This window comes from Esox lucius, chromosome 10 (genome assembly GCF_011004845.1).
Source record: "Esox lucius isolate fEsoLuc1 chromosome 10, fEsoLuc1.pri, whole genome shotgun sequence".
In the NCBI taxonomy this organism is placed as follows: Eukaryota; Metazoa; Chordata; class Actinopteri; order Esociformes; family Esocidae; genus Esox; species Esox lucius.
This window is the reverse complement of record NC_047578.1, coordinates 29,378,235-29,401,752: the sequence shown is the minus strand read 5'-3', so window position 1 is coordinate 29,401,752 and position 23,518 is coordinate 29,378,235. Positions and strand designations below refer to the sequence as shown.

Genomic DNA, 23,518 nt, shown 5'->3' with positions numbered 1-23,518 from the left:
TGTTGCACATTGATGTCTTTGATTGTGTTAGTGAATGTTTGTGTTTTTAACATTTTCACTTTGTTGTTTTTGATGGATATACAGTATGCAACTCCATATCGAATGGATTCTAGATCCATCCCTATTACCAATTCTCTATTTTTACATGTCCGTCCCAAAATGATGGCCAGTGTGGGTTCAGGATGGCGCCTCCTGTGACCATATTTGCCGTGATTCTGCTTTCACTCATGGTGTCGTTTTCCATTGACTTAATGAAGTGAAAGCAGGGGGGTGTATAATATGATAACTGATTATCATTGGAAAGAGTTGAGCTTAGGGCTCAAAGCAAATCAAATTGATACTTAAAAGGAGTTACATGAACATTTCGGGGTTTTTTTCTGTTTGCATAGTTATAATGGTGCATTGGAATCTGCTATGTTTAACATATTCTAGTCTTAGGATTTGTTTTAATTGTTTATTTGGAAACTGTTTGTTTGACGTAAGGTCTAACATTTTAATGGTGGAATAGCATAGATGTAATCTTTTTTGATTTGGCTAAGCAAAGTCAAGTCTGATCAGACAACGGAATCTCATTCCACTGCCAGGTGCTATTCGGGCATAGATATAGCACATTGAATGAAACATCAACCGAGCCCGTTCTGGATGGAAAAGGAAATTTGACATAGACTTTTATGGAAACTTGTCTGAATAGGGTGTACGCTTCACTCTTATGATGGAACTTCTGAGATCCACAAGTTTTCAGGACTGATCTATTGTATTCATTGTTGGGAGTTGATGGAACAATACCCAGTGGATGAAAGTCCGATGGACAGTTGAACCACACTAATCGTTGTTTTGCAGTTATACTTTCAACAGATCAAGACATCACAAATCCTTTTCTGATGATACATCACGTCGCTGACTGGACACAGATAACTGAGTGTGTGAGTACCAGCAACATGTTCAAGAAGGATTTCTACAACCACATGAGTCGCATCTGTTCCAAATCCTCATGACCACTCACATGGCAGAACGATTGACCTAGTCTAAAATCAAATAGACTCTGGATTTAGCCCAGAGAAATGTATTAATTATTCCAATTGGACTCTCACCCGGCACAGCCTGAAGAGGACTGTTCACCCCTCTGAGCCTGGGTCCTCTCTAGGTTTCTTCCTAAAATTCGACCTTCTTAGGGCATTTTTCCTAGTCACTGAAATTCAACACTACTGTTGTTTGCTCCTTGGGGTTTAAGGCCGGGTGTCTCTGTAAAGCACTTTGTGACAACTGCTGTTGTAAAAATGGCTTTATAAATACATTTGATTGATTCATTGATTGACCACAGAAACACGTCCTGACCCTGTAAGGTCAGCGCAAAGTACAGCAGCGCTCACCTGATCATGTCTAAGATCAGACATGCAAACCAGTGCTTTAAGCCTCTAATGCGCCACAGCCCCATTATAACCACAGTCTGAACCTATGACATCAAGCCCAGCAGTGACATGACTGAGAGCACCGAAACCGTGTTTGATGGACGGACACGCTCAAGGACCCGCAGAGTTGCCTCCCTCCGCGTATCGGAGATGTGTGCCCTCATAGACACTGTGGATAACTGGAGTCCCAGAAACCCCACCAGTTGACTGAGCCGAGGAGCACTCTTCTTCCAGTTGACTATCACTAATCTGAACATGTGAATACAGGACTGTTCCGCCGAGGGTGAGATTGATGCTGACGCAACAATATGGGGATTGCACGCCAACAGACATTTCCTTGTGAGTATGCGAAACTGCCATTTGGACACACATTAGTTGAAAAGACCAAAATAGTCCACCTTCTCCCCGTCATTCCTGGTGCAAGGAAGTAAGGGGATTAAAGCCCCCTCCCTCTCTGCTCCAATGCCACAGCCTCCTTCACCTCTCTGAGGGCTGCGACTTTCACCGGAGATGTCATTAATGTCTCCACCATAGAGTCGGGCAACAAAACTGTAGAGTGTGTTAGCTTCGGTCCACTTTTGATCCATGAACAGAGTCTTTAAACAAACAAGTCAGGGGATAATCTTTAAAGAGCATGAGTCCAAAATGTTGATCTTCCATGTTCTCCAATGATTACAAAGTTAACAGTTTTTGGTAACACTTTATTTGAAGGGGTGTGCATAAGAGTGACATGACATTGTCATGATACTGTCATGGCCATGACATGACACATGAAGCTATCATTAAGAACATTTATGAATGTTGTCATTAGGTGTCATTCGGTTGATTATGTAATTTTATATGCAAGGTTGACATTGTTTGGGATGTCTTTGTTATGACAACTTGACATTAACCGAATCAACACAACCTGTCAATGCCTTTATTATGAAACTTGACATTAACCACGACAACATTAGATTAGATTCAACTTTATTGTAATTGAACAGGTACAGTACAATGAAATTGAAGGAGTAGGGTAGAGTAGTTAATGTAGGGTACAATGTGTCAGAATGGTGATTTATGGAGGGCGGGACTTTTTGCGGAACTATATTGATGTGACAGGTGGGCGGGACATCCGGTTTGTAGGGTGGGACTTCCTGTATGATGTGTGTACGGGCGGGACTTCAGGAGTGACATATGCATGTCCGGTGACTTTGTAACTTATGATTACATTGATGTGTCCGTGTTTGATGTTTTACAATGTCTGATGAGCAAAACAGACTAGTGTTATAACAGGTGGGTTGTGTTAGATGATTAAAGAAAGGGCCTTAGGGTTCCAGGCAATAAATAAGGTGGTTGTGTCAGCGGTAAGATGTTTGGTGTTCAACAAAAGGTTCCACTGCCATGTGGTACAACAGATGTAAACTTGTTTTACAATGTGCGTGTAACATGGGGTTTTTACACAAGCACAGAGTTACACATGAGAGACACACTTTTTGCGTAAGATATAAATAAGGGGTTAGGGACTTACGATTTGGAAAGTTTCAGCCCACTTTTCAAATTAACAAGAGATGGGCCTTAAGATGAAATCTGCCCTGTAGTAATGGCCCTTAATAACCACTATTACAAACTGTAGTATATGCAGGTTGAAAATCATCCTGTGTTTCATGGTTTGTAGTCCAACACAACACTAAAGCAAACTAACATCGCATGAGCAATGCTACTATTTTGAAGGAACAGCCATGGCCAGGGCCAACCACACATTACGCAAAGGTGGATTGTGTCGCGGTTTGGATTTTAAAATATTGTTATAAATAAAAATATGGATTTTGGCATATGTATGAGCAATGCTGAGTTTTGTAATAAAAATTGTTGTTTTAAGTAAGCATTAACTTTTAAGTTGCATTATATGGCAAAACGTTACAAAGTTACCTGCAAGGTAGCGTATAAATTTGCATGAACAACAGCGAATCGTTGACAGGTGAAGATATGTTATTTCAGGTAATTAAAACATTCGTAGAGGCGTCTTTTGAAATTGTACAATGGGGATCAACGCGAGATTGTTTTCCACACATTGGTAGAAATGTTTAATAATAGGTAAGGTTGGTTAAAAAAAATACTGTAGTATTCTCATAATGACCAACTCTTGAAATCTGATTTTTGATTGCTGTATTACGGTCTTGTGTTTGTTAAATGTTGAACAGATTAATGGCGATATGGTGACAATAGCCAGCGTTTATATATAAGCAGATTAGTTTATCGTTTATATATAAAATTATATGACGCAATGTCACGGCTGAGCCGCGAAAATTAACGAGAATGGCATTTCTACCACACAGGAAGTATCAATATATTTGCCTTCTCAAACGTCAACAATCATCAGAACTAAATAGTTACGTTTTATCCAGAATTTTTATCATTGCAGCCTGTATAGTTCTAACAAAATTTTTATCTAACGTGAAGAATGATGACGTGATGTAATCAATGACAAAGTTAAGAGGCGTGACTTGCTGGAGGCGCCCCGGCTGCTATGTAAAGACAGTAATTAACCCTGCAGCATCCACAGAAGTCAGCTGTTGTTTCAAGCGCGGAGTATATTGTTTCTGTTGTAAGTACAAGTTATTATAAGTAATTTAAAATAACTTAATTAAGTAATTTATTTGAAATGTGCTGCAATTACAAATCCTAACAAACGAGACATTTGAACTTTTTAAGAATGGTTGAGCAGAATTAAACACCAGCCGTGTTTGGTAAACACATTTTTGGGCCTTCAAAACTTGGTAAGTAGACTTTTGACATTATTGTTAATCAGCGTTAATGACCTGTATACGCTTGTTAATCCAATTTAGACCAAGTGACCAGCATCTGCGTCAGTTGGACTGGGCGGTTGTGATCTTACACAACCTGAGCAGATACTTTTTGTGTAAATTTAATTATTTACAGACATTTTTAGTCTTGTTCTAAAGTGTTATAAACAATAATGACAATATGCATACTGAACCTTGGTACAAGATTCTTTATTCCAACAAATTGTGAACAGCCCTGTGATGACAGAGTACATTACCACAATTGATTCAGTTAGGGACAACCTACCTTGTGGCTGCACAGCGTGAGGGGGTTTTTGTTTCATTGTTTTCTTTCATGCTTGAAAGCTGAAGGTAATACAGCCAACTCTTCAAAACTGCGTTGTATGTATGTTTGAGTTAGAATATTTAAACCTGAAAAGTGGATTGTTATTTACATGTTAAGCCAGGGAAATGGCAAAAGATAATGCTCACAACAGACCAGACACGCAACAACCAACAACCTCTACACATAATCAATCGACCACACCCCAAAATACAAATGAACCAACCATTACTTTGTTACACAGCGATGCACACAAAAATCCCCAGATACAGGGCTTGTTAACCGAGCTTAGTAGCCCCCATTTTTCACACGATCTAGTTGAGTCGCCTTCGAGCTCTGTGATGCAAACTCAGTGCAGTGATGGCGATGTTAGAGTTATACAACGTAATGCATTTGACAATGTTGAATAACGACAGTTGATACATTTACAAAATACTGGTGAAGTTGGTGATTTTGGCACATTCTATGCAAGTATTATGGCAGGCTTGGATACTTTGATTGTTAGAGCTTCAGACTTTGCACACTGACCTGGTGATCATCTGCAGATTAAGTTGATTGGTGAATCTCTGATAGACCCCGTACATATGACCATGAGAACGGATGAATATAATGAACGCACGTTTGGTAATTTACTTGAAAGTGTTATGCAGTGTAATGCTGAGATTATGATTGATGAATCACTAGAACTGGTGGTACAAATTGTCAAAAACCGTGAGGGTGTTGCCCCGCGACATAAAGCTCAAACACTGTTGATAGCAGATTATCAATAAAAAAAACAAGGCATTTATATGTGGCTGTGAATAATGATTCTACATGTTTTTCTGTTTGTTTGACGGGTATGTTGAACCCACAGTACACATATCCTGAGGCCCTGGTTAGTGGTCGTGAGTTACATAAGGGTGCTGGTTTAGCATTAGCTGATTGTGTGGCATTCACAGATATTGTTCGGTTTGAAGAGATGACATGGTGTAAAATTGTTGTCTTTCACCGAACACGGGATGGTCACTTTACCAAGTTTCAAAACAGCGAGGACACCCACCATAGAACCGTCTTTATGTACTTACACGATAACCATTTCTATGGCATCACGAATCTGAAGGGTTTTCTGGGTGTGTCTCATGTCTGTGACTGGTGCTATACCGGTTTCAACACCCGTGGTGATCATGGTTGTAAACATAGCGGTAGTGTCTGTCTTCATGAAGATTGTCATACCCAACCCTTTAACACAAAGCAGTGCCCTGACTGTAAACAGATATGTTATTCAGATTTTTGTTATAGCCAGCATAAATGCTTGAAGCACCACAAAAGTGTGGATCGTTGGGTTAGTAGGTGTGACCAGAAGAAATACTGTGTCGATTGCGGCCGTTATTACAATGTTAGTATTACCAACTATAAAGCGCACAGGTGCATGGCTAACCTGTCCCAATTGTAACGTGGATCTGACGGTTGAAATGAATCATCAGTGTTTTATAAAACCCTCCAAGCCCGAGGACCCCAGTGAGCGCTACATATTTTATGATTTGGAGACAATTGCCAATCCGGTGAATGGTGTACACACTGCAAATTGTGTGGGCACAATAAGCTTTGATAACAAGACGTGGTGTTCAGCCGGAGATGGTTGTGTCGCTGCTTTTATCATGCAGGATGAAATAAAGGCTTACTGCGTGAATGATGTGGTCATCTTGAGAGAGGGTTTTATGCGCTACAGGCTCAAGTTCCTGGAGTGTGGTGGTGTTGACCCATTCCAGTCAATTCCGATTGCTTTGGCTTGCATGAAAGTTTTTTGCAACAGATTCCTCACCAAGAACACCAACTACAACCGTTGTCAGAAGACATTCTCAAACAGCTCAATCCAGTGGCTTGAATATCTGGCCTCCGATGAGAATATATCAATACACCACGCCCTGAACAGGGGTGAAGTGAAAATCAGTGCCTACTGCTGTCATGTCCTCCCTTCCCTGAGGTGCTCTGTCTTGGGTTGCTCCAGGTTGTCAGGGCAACGCATTAAGGGGCGTGGCATCACTCTTTTGAATAGAGCCGGTACCAGCTGTTCCCTATCCCCAATCACACACCTGTTCCCGCTTGACTCATCACCGGCTGTATATCTGAGGAGCCCTGACGAACCGTCCCTGCCGGATCGTTGATCCACATCCGTATGTCACGGCTCACAAACCCAATCCCTGAGATACTTGCATGTCGATCCTGCTAATTCTGTTTCCCTGTGTTTGTAGGAATCTCCTGACAACCTTCACCAGCCCGTGTGCCAACCTCCTGCCTGTCCAAGACTACTCTGCCTACTCCCTGTCTGTACCTCTGCCGCCAGCCCGTGTACCGAACCTCTGCTTGCCCACGACTACTCTGCTTACTCCCTGTCTGTACCTCTGCCGCCAGCCCGTGTACCGAACCTCTGCTTGCCCACGACTACTCTGCTTACTCCCTGTCTGTACCTCTGCCGCCAGCCCGTGTACCGAACCTCTGCTTGCCCACGACTACTCTGCTTACTCCCTGTCTGTACCTCTGCCGCCAGCCCGTGTACCGAACCTCTGCTTGCCCACGACTACTCTGCTTACTCCCTGTCTGTACCTCTGCCGCCAGCCCGTGTACCGAACCTCTGCTTGCCCGCGACTACCCTCATATTAAATTGATTCTCACCGCACTCATCCAGTCTGCGTTTGGGTTCCTTTCAGATCTGACAGAACGATCCGGCCATCATGAACCCAGCGGATCTGGATGCCGTCCGTCAGGCTGTGTCGATGCAGGGCACCCTGTTAGGACACCACAGCACCTCGCTTCAGGAGATAATGACTGGCCTGCAAAGCCTGTCTACCAGCGTGGCGGCTATCCAGGAGCGTCTCAATGCATCCGCCGAGCCCTCGGCCCCTGCTTCAGCACTCGCACCAGAACCCCCGGCGCCAGCACCTGCTCCATGCCCTGATAGGGAACCTTGGGTTCCCACGCCTGAAAGATATGACGGAGATATGGGGCTCTGTCGTTCCTTTCTGTTGCAATGCGGCCTCGTATTCGATCAACAACCCCGCACCTACCCCACAGAGAAGTCCAGGATCGCCTTTGTGATAGGCTTACTCCGAGGCGACGCGCTGAAATGGGCGTCAGCCATCTGGGAACGACAGAGTCCGTACGCCCAGACCTACAGCGACTTCACAAGCGAGATGAGGAAAGTGTTCGACCACCCAGTCCGTGGCAGGGATGCCTCCAAACGGCTGTACTCGCTCCATCAGGGGGTCCGCAGCGTGGCGGAGTACGCGGTTGAATTCCGTACCCTGGCTGAGGAAAGCGGATGGAATGGAGAAGCACTGCAAGCTGGGTTCTACAACGGCCTCAGTGAACAACTAAAGGATGAACTCCTCTCATATCCCGAGACCATGGGATTGGATGACACTATTTCCCTGGCCATGCGGGTGGACAATCGGATCAGGGAACGGAGGAGAGAAAGAAAACGGGGCGGCCGTCCCCTGCAACCACTCTCCAGACACCCCGAAGAGGAGAGGCGTAACGGCCCACCAGCAGTTCCGGGCATGGAGAGGGAGGCGACGCCGGCGGAACCCGAACCGATGCAGTTGGGGCGCTACCACATCGACAAGGAAGAACAACAGCGACGGAGGGACAGCAACAGCTGCCTGTACTGCGGTCGTTCGGGTCATTACCTCGCCTCCTGTCCCCAGCGGCCGTCAAACCGACGGGCTCGCTAGACATAGGAGGCGTCCAAGCGAGCCACACGAACAACGACCTCCCCGGCCACAAACCACGCACGCTCTTCCACGCAACCCTTACCGTCGGTGGCCACACGTGCCAATACCAGGCCCTGATTGATTCCGGTGCTGACGACAGCTTCATCGACGCCACATTGGTGGAACAGCTGGGGCTATCGACTGTCCGTTTGGAGGAGGTCATTGACGCAACCACCTTGGACGGCCGGTTATTGGCACGGGTTACGCACAGGACCAGGCCCGTGCGTCTCCGTTTATCTGGCAACCATCTTGAGGACATTGGGTTCCTCGTCATCCACTCCCCCCGGATCCCCTTGATCCTGGGACACACCTGGTTAGTACGGCACAACCCAACCATCGATTGGAAGGCAGGGAAGGTGACCGCCTGGGGCACGGCTTGTTACTCCGAATGCCTCCGGTCGGCTTGTCCTCCGTCAAAGCGCCCGCCGGGGAAAGATGCACAGCCCCCAGATCTGTCCCGAGTTCCCGCAGAGTACCACGATTTGAGCGAAGTATTCAGCAAACAACAGGCTCTCTCTCTTCCTCCTCACCGACCCTATGACTGCGCAATTGAGCTACTGCCCGGCGTCACCTACCCTCGAGGCCGTCTGTACAGCATTTCCAAGGCTGAAAGGGAGGCGCAGGAAAAATACATCAGGGAATCCCTGGAAGCCGGGCTCATCCGTCCCTCCTCATCCCCCCTGGGCGCAGGGTTCTTTTTCGTAGGCAAGAAGGATGGAGGCCTTAGGCCTTGCATTGACTACAGAGGGCTGAATAACATCACCGTGAGGAACAAATACCCCTTGCCCCTGATGAACACTGCCTTCGACCTGCTCCAGGAGTCAGCAGTCTTCACCAAATTGGACCTGCGTAACGCCTACCATTTGGTCAGGATCAGGGAGGGGGATGAATGGTTGACGGGATTCAACACCCCCCTTGGTCACTTTGAATATTTGGTTATGCCCTTCGGATTGACCAACGCGCCTGCAGTGTTCCAATGCCTGGTTAACGACGTGCTGGGGGACATGCTGGGGCGTTTTGTGTTCGTCTACCTGGACGACATCCTGATATTCTCCAAAACACCTGCCGAACACGTCCGGCACGTCCGGCAGGTCCTCCAGCGACTCCTGGAGAATAAGCTTTTCTGTAAGGCAGAGAAGTGCGAATTCCATGCCCGCACCGTCACCTTTCTGGGATACGTTGTGTCAAAGGGACAGGTGAGGATGGATAAGACAAAAGTTGATGCCGTGCTGGAGTGGCCAAGACCTGAGACCAGGAAACAACTGCAGCGATTCTTGGGGTTCGCCAACTTTTACCGACGTTTCATCCGGAACTACAGTCGTGTGGCTGCCCCCCTAACCGCTCTCACCTCCAGCGCCAGGTCCTTTGTCTGGACCCCTGAGGCCGAACTAGCGTTTCGGGATCTCAAGAACCGGTTCACCACGGCACCCGTGCTGTCCCAACCTGACCCGTCCCGGCAATTCGTGGTGGAGGTAGACGCGTCGGACGTGGGGGCGGGGGCTGTCCTATCCCAACGAACGGCTGAGGACGGTAAACTTCACCCTTGTGCCTTTTTGTCTCGTCGGCTTTCCCCCGCAGAGGCTAATTACGATGTGGGCAATCGGGAGCTGCTCGCCGTTAAGCTCGCCTTGGAGGAGTGGCGGCATTGGTTGGAAGGGGCGGAGCATCCGTTTGTGGTATGGACGGACCACAAAAACCTGGAATACGTGAGAACGGCAAAACGCCTCAATTCCCGTCAGGCCAGGTGGGCTTTGTTCTTTGAACGTTTTAATTTCACGCTGTCCTACAGGCCCGGCTCCCGGAATGTGAAGCCTGATGCTCTGTCTCGTGCATTCACTGAGGAAAGGGAGGATGCCGACGTTCCGGTCGACACCATTGTACCCGAGGGACGCGTAATCGGGGCAGTGCTTTGGAAGGTGGAGGAGGATGTGCTGGCTGCTCTTCGGACCGACCCGGGTCCGGGCAGCGGTCCTCCTGACCGCCTCTTTGTCCCTGACACCGTACGGCCGACGGTGCTGCAATGGGCACACGCCTCCCGACTGACCTGTCACCCCGGTACGGCACGGACCATGTCCTTCCTTAGATGGAGATTCTGGTGGCCCTCGATGGGGAAGGACACTCGGCAGTACGTTGCAGCATGCCCCACATGCTCGCAGAACAAGGGCTCCAACAGGCCCAGTGTGGGCCTCCTGCGTCCTCTGCCCACTCCTCGTCGTCCCTGGTCGCACCTGGCGCTGGATTTTGTCACCGGCCTTCCGGCCTCTGAGGGTAATACCGTCATACTTACCGTGGTCGATCGTTTCAGTAAATTCACCCACTTCCTTCCCCTGCCTAAACTCCCCACAGCCAAGGAGACCGCGTCCCTGCTCGTCCGGGAGGTCTTCCGCGTCCATGGGTTGCCTTGTGACGTCGTCTCCGATCGGGGTCCCCAGTTCGCCTCGGCCGTTTGGAAAGCCTTCTGCACCGCAATCGGAGCCACGGTCAGTCTATCCTCCGGGTTCCACCCCCAGACCAATGGTCAGGCCGAACGGGCGAATCAGAAGCTGGAAGCCACGTTACGTTGTCTGGTCTCTTCCAACCCGACCTCTTGGGCAGCCCAGCTGCCGTGGGTGGAATATGCCCACAACACTCTCCCTACGGCCGCCACAGGTATGTCCCCCTTCCAGTGTCTCTATGGCTATCAACCGCCTCTGTTTCCCTCCCATGAGAAGGACCTGGCCGTTCCATCTGTCCAGCATCACATACGCCGCTGCCACCGGACCTGGCATAGGGCCCGGGCGGCACTTCTCCGTGCGGCGGGTCAGTACCAACGGCATGCCAACCGCCACCGCATCCCAGCGCCCGCCTACGCCGTGGGTGATAAGGTATGGCTCTCGACCAAGAACCTGCCACTGAAGACCGACTCCAAGAAGTTGTCGCCCAGATACATCGGCCCCTTTGTGGTTGTTAAGGTCATCAACCCTGCAGTGGTTCGGCTCAAGTTGCCTCGGTCCCTGAGGGTCCATCCTGCGTTTCACGTGTCCTGCTTGAAGCCGGTCCTCCTCAGTCCTCTGCTGCCTCCTCCTCCTCGTCCGCCCCCCCCTCGGTGGGTCGATGGGGGTCCAGTCTACACGGTGCGCTGGATCCTGGAGGCCCGCCGGCGGGGGCGGGGCTTCCAGTACCTTGTTGATTGGGAGGGGTACGGGCCGGAGGAGCGGTGTTGGTTGCCTCGGCGCCAGATCCTGGACCCCGGGTTGCTGCGCGCCTTTTACCTGCGCCATCCTGGTGCGCCGGGTGGTCCGCCCGGGGGGCGTCCGTCGGCGGGGGGTACTGTCATGTCCTCCCTTCCCTGAGGTGCTCTGTCTTGGGTTGCTCCAGGTTGTCAGGGCAACGCATTAAGGGGCGTGGCATCACTCTTTTGAATAGAGCCGGTACCAGCTGTTCCCTATCCCCAATCACACACCTGTTCCCGCTTGACTCATCACCGGCTGTATATCTGAGGAGCCCTGACGAACCGTCCCTGCCGGATCGTTGATCCACATCCGTATGTCACGGCTCACAAACCCAATCCCTGAGATACTTGCGTGTCGATCCTGCTAATTCTGTTTCCCTGTGTTTGTAGGAATCTCCTGACAACCTTCACCAGCCCGTGTGCCAACCTCCTGCCTGTCCAAGACTACTCTGCCTACTCCCTGTCTGTACCTCTGCCGCCAGCCCGTGTACCGAACCTCTGCTTGCCCACGACTACTCTGCTTACTCCCTGTCTGTACCTCTGCCGCCAGCCCGTGTACCGAACCTCTGCTTGCCCGCGACTACCCTCATATTAAATTGATTCTCACCGCACTCATCCAGTCTGCGTTTGGGTTCCTTTCAGATCTGACAACTGCATTGATGGATATGCTGAACGCGATGGGTTGAGCACGGTCTATGAATTTCTATGTTGTTTCTGGCACAGTCACCCAAAGTGTCATTGTTCAACAAGCATTAATCCAGTGACAAAGATTCAGCACGGGTTGATGCACCAGCAATGGCTGACAAAGCAAGAGGCTTTGAAAGAACAACACAATATAATGTTCAATACATATGGGAGTGTGAGTGGAATTGGCTTAAAAACACATCTGCAGATGTCAAAGCTTTCTTGAAGACCTTTGATGCTCCAGAACGCCTTGACCCTCGGGATGCTCTTTTTGGCGGTCGTACAAATGTGATTCATTTGAAGTTTACGGCTTGAGAAGGGGAGACTATTCAGTATAACGATGTCTGTAGTCTTTACCCATTCTGCAGCAAGACAAAGACTTATCCGATTGAGCATCCAGACATAATCTTTCGAGATTTCAAACCACTAGACACCTACTTTGGTATTGTTAAGGCTACGGTGTGTCCACCGAAAGGCCTTTATCACCCCGTTTTACCACACAGGGTCGGCGGTAAGCTGTTCTTTCCATTGTGTAGATTATGTGCAGAGTCTGAAAACCAGGTAACTGATTGTTCACATACTGATTCAGAAAGATCTTTAACCGGTACCTGGGTTTCTATTGAGCTGGTTAAGGCTGTTGAGAAAGGTTATCGCATTGTGGAAATATTTGAAGTCTGGGATGATATGATGATCTTTTTGCAGATTACATGAGAACATTCCTGAAGCACAAACAGGAAGCTAGCGGCTTCCCGCCATCTGTCGTTGACGATGAGGGTGAAGACCAGTATATCCGTGAATATCATGAAAAGGAGGGTGTGCAGCTTGACAAGGAAAACATTGTCGTAAACAGTGCTAGGCGATCTTTAGCTAAATTGGCAATGAATAGTCTTTGGGGTAAGATGGGTGAGCGGACTAACCTTATGAACACAATGTTAATTACAGATCCGGAGGAGTTTAGCCACTACCTTTTTTCCAGTGAAATAGATGTTGGTTATTTCTCATTCATCTCAGACACTGTTGCGATGGTACAGTGGCGTTACACAAAACAGACACCAATCAAACCACGTAACAACAAAATTTGTATTGCCGCGTTCACAACCGCTTATGCTACACTCGAGTTGTATTCACTCTTGTAGAAGTTGGATAGATGTGTACTCTACACAGACACTGATTCAGTGATCTTTGTCACACACCATGGGGATTGGGTGCCCCACTGGGCCCATTCTTGGGTGACTTGACTGATGATTTACCGGATGGTGACAGCATCTCTCAATTTTGTTAGTGGCGGGCCAAAGACATACGGCTACAAAACCTGCGTGAAGTTGGCCCCCCCACCAACGCAAAATGTTGTCAAACTATGCTTGTTCGTTTGTGCTCCGTTTGTGCTGGTTGGTGCTGTAAAAAGTTTTGTTTGTGCTGCTTTAGTTTTTTAGATATTAACATAATATTTTTAGGTCAATCTGAGGTCAACCAGCCCCCCCACATTCTCCAAATTCACCCAAAATAGTCTTGTTCGTTTGTGCTGGTTTGTGCCGGTAAAAGTTTTGTTTGTGCTGCGTTGGGTTTTAAAATATTCAACATTGAATTATAGACGATGATGTCACCAGTCCCCCCACATGCTCCAAATTCACCCAAAATAGTCCCGTTCGTTTGTGCTGGTTTGTGCTGTAAAAAGTTTCGTTTGTGCTGCTTCGGTATTTTAGATATTAAAATAATATTTGTAGGTCAATCTGAGGTCAACCAGCCCCACCACATTCTCCAAATTCACCCAAAATAGTCTCGATTGTTTGTGCTACGTTTGTGCTGGTTTGTGCCGGTAAAAGTTTTGTTTGTGCTGCGTTGGGTTTTAAAATATTAGACATTGAATTATAGACGATGACGTCACCAGCCCCCACATGCTCCAAATTCTCGTTTGTTTGTGCTCCGTTTGTGTACAACTAACTGAATGGGAAAGACACTGAATGAGAGAGAATTATAGAAGGTGTACCAGCCCACTTTTTTTTAACAGTAGGCTAGTTGAAGTAACAAGGTAAGACCTAAAGAATCGGCAAACCAAATCACAATATTCACTTATAGGTTACTGTAATCCTGTGCGTTTTCAACTTTTAACGAACACTGATGCGGATCACAGGATGTGTGGATGCAACATAAACTTCTAGGTAAGTGTTTTTACTTACTGTATGCTGTGTTTTGTTAATAATATAACAATTGTCACAAATAAACGAACCATAATCTGTTTGCTGTGTTTATACACAAGTGTATTGTAAAGGCCTATAGGCCTATATGTCTCTTAAGCTCACTAAGGCTTTTTTAATTTTTTTTAAACATTACAAGCTATTTGCTATTTTGTAGTTTTTTTCAGTTATTTTTTATATGTATAATTACTATGTCATTTATTCCTGCGATGTAAAAGCAGAATGTTCTGTATCATTAGACCTACTCCAGTTTTAATTTTCACATGATTCATTAGAAATCATATTAAAATGTTGATTGTATGCTCAATTATTATTGGTGCTCAGTTAAGAAAGGTTCTTAATTTTGATCAATATTGATCAAACTTTTATTAATTAATTACATCCTTACTAAATAAAAGTGTTATTTTTTTATATAGGCTACATTACTTAACCAAAATATTTGAATTGTTGTATATATTGGTTTTCAGAAGAAGAAAATAACAACAATAAGCAGCACAACTGTTTTCAAAATTGATAATGTTTCTTGAGCATCAAATTCATAACATCATTAGGCTAGCTATTTTAGAATGTTTTCTTAAGGATCATGTGACACTGAACTAGTTATGGAATAAATTACTCTTAATCACTTTACTATGTATTCACATATAAAACTGCAGTATTATTGGAATAATATTTCACAATATTACTTTATTTTTGATAAAATAAATATAGTCTTAGTGAGCATAAGCGAACATTAAACTTTGAGAAACATAAAAAACTTTTGACTGGTAGGCTACTGTGTGTGTACTTATGTGTCTGTGTGTATATATCATTTAATTACTACTACTACTATTATTATTATTATGTATGTGGAAACTCATGACTCAATTAAGTCAAAATGATTTAACCTTTCAAATTTAATTATGATCTATCAAACATCCATTAACAAAAAAAAATACCTTTAAAAACTTACACTTAAAAACACTTAATACTGACAAGTTACAATCTTTCTTCAAACCAAAGATACCACACAAAATAATAGACTTGAGTGCAAACTTCCATAAAATAGCACACTACTTCTCCTAACAGGAGTAGGGAAACAAGGGTGTGTGGCATACAAAAAGTTCAACAAAAATAATTAAACTTGTGAAATTAAATAGTGCAATCAGTCTTTTGTGTATAATACAGCATGTGGGCATATTTTGCTTTTATCTGACGCTCCTGTCACTCCACTTCTCAGGTCGTCATACATCTCCTAGACACATGGAGACCTCCTGCAATAGGCCACATAATGTCCAAGAGCATCCTGGGTTAAGCCTCCTCTAAAAGACTGTAACTGTGAGAAAATTTCCCTGCACAGAGCACTTTTTCTGAGGTATCTGGCTTGATTGCAGAGGGACACTGTGACGGACTTTGGATCGGCCTGAGGCAGGGGGACTCCGGAAGGTCAAGGCCTTCTTCCACCGCGGTCTGAAGATGAGCCATGCCAGAAGCCTGCAGTACAGCAACAGAAATACAAACAAATGCAATTTCCCTTGTGACTTGTTTGCTGAGACCACAATTCTGTGAAGAGCACTGTTTTGTTAATGAAACACACGTGCGTTTTTTTCATTGACTTTTCAATGATAGTGGAGATGTGGCATTGTGCATCAATTTGGAGAGCACCAGACTTCAGTCGGACAGCTTTGAATATTTCGCTCATCAGTTCTGCCCTCTGTATATAGGCCTGTGCATTCAGACCCTTTTGGTGATGGATTTCACTAGCTGGAGGAGGTTGTTGGAATCCTCATTGCAAACAATATTTTCTAAAGTTACACTATCACAGTAAGCACAACATAAGCATTGACAAAAAGCATCAAATGCACATGTGTTCAGCACAGAGATTCTTGATTTCCTGAGTTTAACAGGCTGTTGATTGTTTCCATTTTTCAATAGGTCCACTTTGAGTCTTTTCCCTCTCACAGATGGATCTGCATGGAGCCATTCAGGACAAGGAGAGAGGTATGAACTCCTCTTCCTCTTTTTGGGTGGAACTGCTAAGCCTCTCCAGTTTTCAACAGCTTCTTCATCTGTTGGATGGATGTTTGTGACAGTGTCAGACTTCCCAGAGCAGGAAGCATCCATCTCTGGCCTTCCATCTATCCTGCAGGTTGTGGTGGGTAGTGGACTGACTCCTGTGTCGATCTCTGTTGCAACAGCCTCATCCTCTTCACCTTTTTCCACACTCTTTTGTTTTTCAGATATATAGGGGCAGGCCGTACTGAAAACTCATTATGCAAGATGCATCAGCCAATCAGGGCACGCCTGCCCCTATATATGACCCGTGAGCCCAGAGGATGTCCTCCCGAAATTATTCAGCATAACTCATGGGACGGCAGGGCAACAGGTCTAGGGGGGACATCTAATGTTATATTTCGGCAGGGCAACAGGTCTAGGGGGGACAACTAACGTTATATTTCGTGGAGCTCCGCCCCCTAGAGGGGCTTTAGCTCCTAGTGGTTCACGGCGGAGCGAGCGAGCCAAAAATGTACTCCCTGCCGGAACACCAGTAAGCTAAAAAAGGATCAGTAAAAAAATCCCGATCCCAATTACCCCAAGACAAACATCCCGACAGCTGACAAAGTCAGAAGGTGATGCCCGAATGCGTATGAAGGAATCCCCCAGCATAGCGTAAGAAAATAAGCTATGCAGGGAGAAGGGATGTTGAACTCAAACGAGAGGGAAACGTATCCATCCCGCATAAGCCCAACAATATACGTCCATGCACCACAAATCACGAAATGAGGGGCATGAAGATATAAACAAAAACGAAAAAGGAGTAAGTTCAGAGGTCCTGGGCAGCTGCCCCGAGGACAGAATGAACAAGGGAAGACGGAGACACGTCCATCAAATAAAAACGGACAAACGCCGAAGGCGTCGACCACGACGCCGCGGTGCAAATGTCATCCACTCTGATTCCGTGGAAAAGGGCAGAAGAGGCAGCAACACCCCGCGTGGAGTGTGCACGGAGACCCTCCGGAACAACGGAACCCGAAGCTCCAACGAGGAGTTTGCATAGCAAACAAACAACTGGGGAGTCAATCTGATAGACCTGGTGCGTCAATCTGATAGACCTGGTGCATTCCACATACAAGGCAAGGGCACGCACCGGGCACAAACGGTGAAGCCTCTCGTCCTCCTCCCGAGCGTGCGGGGGAGGGAAGAAGGCCTGTAGTTGAATGGTCCTTGACCGAAAAGAACTCCTGATACTTTTCGGCACGAAGGATGGGTTAGGTCTCAACGTAGCGCAACCCAAGTCCTCTCTGATGGCCAAGCACCCGGGGCACACAGAGAGAGCGCGGAGATCACTCACCCGTTTGGCGGAGCACAGAGCGACAAGCAGGGCCATCTTAAGGGAAAAAAACTTGAGAGAGCACTGTTGTAAGGGCTCGAATGGGGGTGCGCAGAGGGCGCCCAGCACCTTAGCCAGGTCCCATTGAGGAGCGCCCAGTCTAACCGTCGGGCGCAGACGGCTTGTCCCTGAAAGGAAACGGCGAAGAAGAGGGTGGCTGAAAACAGTTTTTCCAGCAAAACCTTCATGGCACGCAGAGATGGCAGATGCGTAGCCGCGGATGGTCGAAGGAGACCTATCCATATCGAAGAGATACTGCAGAAACGACAGAATCTCCTCCACAGGACAACACGAAGGGTCCGAGGACCTCTGTGCGCACCATGATACAAACATATTCCAGCGAGAGGAATATAATTTGGATGTAGACGATGCCCTAGCGCCCTGGATGGTGCGCACCACGGCTTCGGACAAACCCCTGTTCAAGAGCCTGACCCGCTCAGGTGCCAGACCCTGAGGGCTCCTGAGAGGACTGGAGGGTGTAGAATCGAGCCCTCCGCTTGGGACAGCGCGTCCTGTCTGGGCGGAATTGACCAAGGACGGTCCACCAGCAGCTGGATCATCTCCGGATACCAGATGGCTGCGGGGCGGTCGGGTGCCACCAGGATGACCCGAAGCCCCTCCGTCCTGAACCGAGCCAGCAGGCGCGCTATGCAGCGTTGCAGAGGGAACGCGTACAAGAGGCCCCGGGGCCAGGGGTGGTGCGCGAACGCGTCCACCCACAGAGGGGGCGATCCGCCTGAGACAGGGAGAACCACAGGCGACAGTGTGCATTCCGCCTGGACGCAAACAGGTCCACCTGAGCTTCCCCAAATCTCAGCCAGATGAGGGAGACGATGTCTGGGTGGAGGCGCCATTCGTCGTGATGGAGGCCGCTCCGAGACATCATGTCCACGCCCACATTCAGATGACCCGGAATGTGGGCCGCAGCTAGGGAGCGGAGATGGGCACAAGCCCATAGCCAGAGTTGTGTCGCTGCCCGGTGGAGAGCAGGAGACCTGACCCCCCCTTGATGATTGATGTAAGCGACCGTGGCCCGATTGTCTGAGCGAATCAGGACATCGCGGCCCTCGACTAGGTCTGAGAAATGCATCAGCACCAATAAGACCGTGTCTAGCTCCAGCAGGTTGATGTGGCGAGTGCCGGGAGGCCACACGCCTCCGACTGCCTGGCCCAGGCACACCCCGCCCCATCCGTGGAGAGATGCATCCGTGAAGACCTGGATGCATTCCGACACTCTGCCCAACGGGACGCCCTGAGAAAGAACCAGGGGGTCCCTCCAATAGCTCAAATCCCCTAGTAGGCCAGCCGGCAGGGACAAGGCCCGGTTCCGATGGCGTGCCGGGTCGAACCGTTGGCGGGCAAACCAGGCCTGTAGGCTGCGCATGTGTAGCAGGCCCAGGGGAACCACCTTGTGAGCCGCGGCCATCATACCCAGCAGGGACATGATGGCCCGAGCCGGGCGCCTGCAGGGCGGCCGGCAAAGGTTGAGAGCCAAAAGCAGATCGAGAGCCCTCGAGTCCGAAATACGCGCTCTCATTGTGCGTGTGTCCATGACCAGACCCAGGTAAGAAACCTGCTGGGCTGGTCTCGGTGCACTCTTCTTCCAATTCACCGCGAGACCCAGTCGCGTGAGGAAGGACACCACACGGACAGTGTGTGACCTGGCCAGTCCCAGGGACGACGCTAGAATTAGGAGGTTGTCTAGATAGGCCAGGATCCTGATGCCCTCCCTGCGTAGAGGCTCCAGAGCCGACTCCAGACATTTGGAGAAGGTGCGTGGGGCTAGAGCGTAGCCGAATGGAATTCTCGTATACTCGTAAGCCTATACTCGTATACTCGTAAGGCAAAGCGGAAGAACTTCCTGTGCCTGCGAACGATTGGGACATGGAAGTAAGCATCCTTGAGGTCTATGCTCGAGCAGAAGTCCCCCGGTAGAAAGGCCTCGAGCAGACGGCTGGTGGTGAGCATGCGGAACGGGCGCTTGGCCACGTGTGCATTCAGATTGCGCAAGTCCAAGATTGGTCTCACTCCCCCTGTCTTCTTGGGAACCAGGAAGTAACGGGAGTAAAAACCGCTCTGCTTGAGATCCTCCGGGACCTCGGAGATCGCTCCTTTGCTCAACAGTTCCGTCACCTCCGACAGCAGAGCGGACACCCTGTCCGGCGATGACATCACTGTCTCCACTATCCCCGAGAAGGGGGGTGGAACAGATCTGAACTGGATCAGATAGCCCCGCTTGATCGTTCGATCGAGCCACAGTGACATGGAACAATGCTGACGCCACTCCCAATAATGCTCTGAGAGAGGAAGAGCAGGTAGTTGGGGGGCATTGGCGAGGAAAGACTTGAATTCCCTCTCCGCCCTTACCGCCGCCGAGCTCGACCCGAGAGGGAGAGACACGGCCCAAGGAGGGCAGGAGGAGAAAGGGATGAGAAAAAACTGGAGAAAAATTAGTTGCTGCCTCGGGAGGCGAACCTGGGTTTGCTGATTGAGTGGCAATTGCTCTAACCACTGAGCCATTCCACTGTACATGAAACCCTGCGCTCTCACTCATAGGAACCTGAGTGGAGTCCGGCATTTGCATAGGCGGACGTTGTACCCTGAGCGGGGACGCGTTGACAAGGAGACGCCGGGTAGGGTAAGCAAGACTGGAACGGTCAGGGAGGGCAGGAATCGAGACAGAGGCGAAAGCCGGCGGTGATCCCTGACGTGTGATCTTCTCGCTGCGAGCAGAATGAGACGCCGCCGCAGTTACATCTGTAACAACGAGCGAAGTATCAGGGAGCTCGGCAACCCGCGAGTGGCGGGGGAGAGAGGAACCCGGCAAAAGCATACGCAAGCGTTTCCTTGACGGTGAGTGAAAACAAACGCAATCATGCCTGGCAGGACTCTGAGAGCAAACACGCTCCTGACTGGCGGGTAGCGGGATAGGAGACGACTCCGAAACCGCTAGCCGGCGCTTAAGTCTATCAGAGCTGGCAGGTAGAGAGGAGCGAGAAGTTATACTTATAACACCCCGAACACACTCGCTATCCTGACAGTTACCAACAGAACTCTTATCCCTACAAAGAGCAGGGAAAGGAATAGAACGTGCACAAGTAAACACATTAGAGAACCTACCAGCTGCAGGGTGAGAATGAGGGAAAAGCCGCTCATTTGCGCCACTGCTCATATCCAACGGGGCTGGCATAGAGACGGGGAGAGCGTTCACCGAGTCTCTATTAGCCACCGAAGGAGGCAAACTAGGGCATGTGGAATTCTCAAGTGATTTAACAGTCTCAGACACCGCCTGAGCCTGCACAAAAGCACAACTTACGCCCAAGTAACGTTTAGCCTGTTTATTAAAATGTAAAGAATGCCGGGCCGAGTCTGCGACGCCGTCAGACTCAGCCCTTGCTCTTTTGGTGAAGGGAGAGATGGGGGCCGTGAGGGCAACGTTGCTACTCACAGCCCGCTCCACGCCTAGTCAGGATGGTCTGGGCTTCTTAGACGGCCAGGGGACGCTGAGTCTGGGAGCGGGTAGTCTGCGACGCACCGGAGGAGGAGCAGGAGCTGAAGCCGTGGCAGGAGGGACTGGGGCAGCAACGGAGGCGGCGGCAGAGACATGACGGCGCTGGCGACGTCTGGTGGAAGAACCCTGGCGATGCGAAAAGGACCGTGTAGCAGACCGGCTAGAGGAAGGTGCCGGGATAGCTCCTTCCGTCCTTCGTCCGTCTTCTTAAAAGATGCTATGGCCGTGTGGACAGCGTCGCCAAACAAGCCCTTCTGGGAGAGAGGAGCGTTGAGGAGGGGTGCGCGATCGCACTCACGCAGAGAGGAGAGAGAGAGCCACAGATGACGGTGACCGACGACAGCCGACGCCACAGAGCGCCCAGCGCAGACAGTCTGGGCCGGTTAAGGTGGAGGATAGCCTTGAGATTAGCCGCTACTTCCTCAACGTCACGTGACGACGGGGAAGGTGAACGGTCCAAGATGTGGGAAGCCGCTGACGCGAGGAGAGCAACGTTGTTCGCCGCGGCCAGGGCTTGAGATCCCAGAACATAAACCTTGTCCCAAAGCTGTCCTGAGAAACGGTCCTTGGTAGACGGCAGGGCAGGCTTCTTACCGGACCAGCCCCAGGAAGGAAGGAAGTGAGCGGCCAGCTCGGGTTCCAACGGCGGAGTGGCAGAGCTGATAGGAGCGAGACGACCATGGACCTTGGTGAAGGTGGCGTAGGATCTGACGGGCGCCCTGGCAGAAGCTGGAGCAGACCAGGAACCCTCGGCGAAGCCTTTAAAACCACGGACTTCAGGAGCAGGGGAGTCCACCGGTTTTACTCGCTCAGCCCAGGAACCGAAGGACATATCCGAAGGCTGCTTTGGTGTAGGCAGGGGAGGCAAAGGCAGCTGGATACGGAGAGCTGCTCTCTCAATCATACCCGCAAACTCCACGCGGAGAGGGGGCGGACGGAGAGAGGCAGCGGAAGAAAAGTCGTCCTCGAGTGCTCCCCGGAGAGAAGGAGAGGCTCGGGAACCGCCACCACAACCCACGAGGGAAGGGAGCGAGCTCGCTTGCGTCAGGGAAGCGCGGTCCTGCGTAGAAATGTCCTCCACTGACAGCATGTCGTCCTCGTCGTTGTCGTCGCAGGAGCTCAACACGGCGGGGACGTCCACCACCTGCTGAAAGTAGGCTGCCCTCTCCACACGTGTAGGGAGGGACAGGACGGCGCAGGAGGAGTAAGCCAGGGGATCAGTAAGACCGTCACGAGCGTGTGCCGGTCCCAGGCAGGAAACACATGCAGAATGCGGATCCTGGTCAGAAGACAGGTCGGCGCAGCGGCAAGCATCTTGAGAACATCGAGCTGAAGAATGTCGACTGCAAAAAATTCTCAGGCTGAGAGTAATCAGACGTATTCAACAAATTGTTGCTGAATAAAAAGGGAGGACGTTCTCTGGGCTCACGGGTCATATATAGGGGCAGGCGTGCCCTGATTGGCTGATGCATCTTGCATAATGAGTTTTCAGTACGGCCGCTGACGCGGCATGGGTAAACCACTAGGAGCTAAAGCCCCTCTAGGGGGCGGAGCTCCACGAAATATAACCCCCTTAATGAAGAGTAACATTTTGAGTTCCGTGACGTCACCCGGTATGGCGCAACCGGGGCCCCGCCTTTCCCCATGGGGCCCGGCCGGGCTCAGCCCGAAGGAGCGACGTGGGGCCGCCTTCCCGTGGGCTCACCACCCACAGGAGGGACCATAAGGGGCCTGTACGGAGAGGATCAGGCGGCAGTTGAAGGCGGGGGCCTAGGCAGCCCGATCCCTGGAAACTAGCTCTAGGGACGTGGAACGTCACCTCGCTGGCGGGGAAGGAGCCTGAGATCGTGCGAGAGGTTGAGAGGTTCCGACTAGAGGTAGTCGGGATCACCTCTACTCACGGCTTGGGCTCTGGAACCACACTCCTTTAGAGAGGATGGACTCTTCACCACTCTGGAGTTGCCCATGGTGAGAGGCAGCGGGCTGGTGTGGGTTTTCTTATAGCTCCCCAGCTTTGCCACCATGTGTTGGAGTTTACCCCGGTGAATGAGAGGGTTGTTTCCCTTCTCCGCCATTGTCGAAGCAGCCGCTCGGAGCTGTGGCCGTAAGGTCTCCGGTGCCTGTCGAGGCGGCAATCCCCGAACCCGGTGGTGGACACCGGAAGTAAGGGATGCCGTCAGGCTGAAGAAGGAGTCCTATCAGGCCTGGTTGGCTTGTGGGACTCCTGAGGCAGCTGACGGGTACCCACAGGCCAAGCGGACTGCAGCCCGGGTGGTTGTGG

At 49.7% G+C, this 23,518-nt stretch overlaps 1 pseudogene; it reads right to left on the bottom strand.

Annotated features, from left to right (window-relative positions):
• Positions 1–18,145: 18,145 nt before the first annotated feature.
• Positions 18,146–19,991, bottom strand: LOC106023937 (annotated as a pseudogene).
• Between the last annotated feature and the right edge of the window lie 3,527 nt (positions 19,992–23,518).